Below are 2,766 nucleotides of genomic sequence, written 5' to 3' on the forward strand. Positions count from 1 at the left end.
ATTGTGAGACAAGGCCCGAGCACAATGGCTTACACCTGTAATCCCAGCCCTTTGGGACGCTTGAGCCCAGGAGTTTGAGAACAGCCTGGGCAACAAAGTAGAACTCCCCACCCACCCCACCTCTATTTTTTTTTTTTCTTTTTTTTGAGACAGGGTCTCACTCTGTCACCCAGGCTTGAGTGCAGTGGTATGGTTATAGCTCACTACAACCTCTGCCTCCCGGGTTCAAGCAATTCTTCAACCTCAGCCTCCCATGTAACTGTGTCTACAGGCTCGAGCCACAAACACCTAACTAATTTTTGTATTTTTTGTAGAAATGAGGTTTTGCCATGTTGGCTAGGCTTGTCTTAACTCCTGAGCTCAAAGCTATCTGCCTGCCTCAGCCTCCCAAAGTGCTGGGATTTGCCGTGTTGGTCAGGCTTGTCTTGAACTTCTGAGCTAAAAGAAATCCACCTGCTTCAGCCTCTGAAAGTGCTGGGATTACAGGCGTGAACCACCATAGCTGACTAGGCATTGTGGCGTGTATGTGTAGTCCCAGGGAACTCGAGGATCGCTTAAACCCAGGAGGTTGAGGCTGCGGGGAGCCATGTTTGTGCCCCTGCACTCCAGTGTGGGCAACAGAGTAAAACTGTCTCAAAAAAAAAAAAAAAAAGGAGACTGCATCCGCCCCGCAAGCACAAAGCCTCTCCCTCACCACTCCGCTGCTTGTCCACACCCGCAGCCAGCTCACCATGGATGATGATATCGTTGAGCTTGTTGTTGACAACGGCTCTGGCATGTGCAAGGCTGGCTTCACAGGCGAGGATGTCCCCTGGGCCGTCTTCGCCTCCATCGTGGAGTGCACCAGGCACCAGGGCATGACGGTGGGCATGGGTCAGAAGGACTCCTATGTGGGCAACGAGGCCCAGAGCAAGAGAGGCATCCTCACCCTGAAGTATCCCATCGAGCACGGCGTCGTCACCAACTGGGACGACATGGAGAAGATCTGGCACCACACCTGCTACAACGAGCTGCGAGTGGCTCCCGAGGAGCACCCTGTGCTGCTGACTGAGGCCCCCCGAACCTCAAAGCCAACCGTGAGAAGATGACCCAGATCATGTTTGAGACTTTCAGCACCCCAGCCATGTACATGGCCATCCAGGCTGTGCTGTCCCTGCACGCCTCTGTCCATACCACTGGCATTGTGATGGACTCTGGCAGGGTCACCCACACTGTGCCCATGTACAAGGGGTATGCCCTCCCACACGCCATCCTGCCTCTGGACCTGGATGGCCGGGACCTGACTGACTACCTCGTGAAGATCCTCACTGAGCACAGCTACAGCTTCACACCATGGCTGAGCGGGAAATCATGCGTGACATCAAGAAGAAGCTGTGCTACGTTGCTCTGGATTTCAAGCAGGAGATGGCCATGACGGCCTCCAGTTCCTCCCTGGAGAAGAGCTATGAGCTGCCCGATGGCCAGGTCATCACCATTGGCAACAAGCGGTTCCACTGCCCCGAGGTGCTCTTCCAGTCTTCCTTCCTGGGCATAGAATCCTGTGGCATCCACGAAACTACCTTCAACTCCATCAAGAAGTGTGACGTGGACATCCGCAAAGATCTGTACACCAACACAGTGCTGTCTGGCAGCACCACCATGTACCCTGGCATCACCAACAGGATACAGAAGAAGATCATCGCCCTAGCGCCCAGCACAATGAAGATCAAGATCATTGCTCCTCCCGAGTGCAAGTACTCCATGTGGCTCAGCGCCTCCATCCTGGCCTCGCTGTCTACCTTCCAGCAGATGTGGATCAGCAAGCAGGAGTATGACGAGTCCGGACCTTCCATCGTCCACCACGAATGCTTCTAGGTGGACTGTGACTTAGTCTCATTACACCCTTTCTTGACAAAACCTAACACGCAGAAAACAAAATAAGATTGGCATGGTTTTATTTTTGTTGTTGTTTTGTTTTGGGCTTTTTTCTGGGCTTGACTCAGGATTTAAAAACTGGAATGCTGAAGGTGACAGCAGTCGTTTGGTGCAAGCATCCCCCAAAGCTCTACCATGTGGCTAAGGACTTTGATTGTACATTGTTCTTTTTTTAAATAGTAATTCCAAATATCGTGAGATGCATTGTTACAGGAAGCCCCTTGCCCTCCTAAAAGCCACCACACTTCTCTCTAAGGAGAATGGCCCAGTCCTTTCCTGGGTCCACACAGGGGAGGTGATAGCATTGCTTTCATGTAAATTATGTAATGCAAAATTTTTTAAATCTTTGCCTTAATATTTTTTATTTTGTTTTATTTTGAATGATCAGCCTTCATGCCCTGTCTTTTTTGTCCCCTAACTTGAGATGTATGAAGGCTTTTGGTCTCCCTGGGAGTGGGTGGAGGCAGCCAGGGCTTACCTGTACACTGACTTGAGACCAAGTTGAATAAAACTGCACACTTCAAACCAAAAAAAAAGGCAGAGGCTCTGCCCTCATGACCTAATCAACCTGACCACCTCCCGGAGCCCGACCTCCTAATATCATCACCTTGGTGACTAGATTTCAACATGATTTTTGGAGGAACGTATATATACATTCAAACCTGGCAATCATACACACAAGGCATCTGTGAAATATAATAACTACCATTTAAAGATAAAGCCAACATTTGTGTAATCATTATCCAGGCCATGAAATAAAATAGAGCCAGTCTTAGCAGAGCAGTTCCCAACTGTGTGACCTTCCCATATAGCCTTTGCTTCTCTGAAGATGTCACCACTACACTGACTCCA

The 2,766-nt window shown here is 49.9% G+C and overlaps 1 pseudogene across 1 annotated transcript; it reads left to right on the top strand.

The window, feature by feature from the left end:
- Positions 1 to 446: 446 nt before the first annotated feature.
- On the top strand, positions 447 to 2,425 carry LOC117096432 (annotated as a pseudogene). Its single transcript, XR_004442484.1, has one exon. The product of XR_004442484.1 is annotated as an actin, cytoplasmic 1-like (transcript).
- Positions 2,426 to 2,766: the final 341 nt, after the last annotated feature.

This window comes from Trachypithecus francoisi, unplaced genomic scaffold (assembly GCF_009764315.1).
Source record: "Trachypithecus francoisi isolate TF-2019V2 unplaced genomic scaffold, Tfra_2.0 Lachesis_group14, whole genome shotgun sequence".
Taxonomy (NCBI): domain Eukaryota; kingdom Metazoa; phylum Chordata; class Mammalia; order Primates; family Cercopithecidae; genus Trachypithecus; species Trachypithecus francoisi.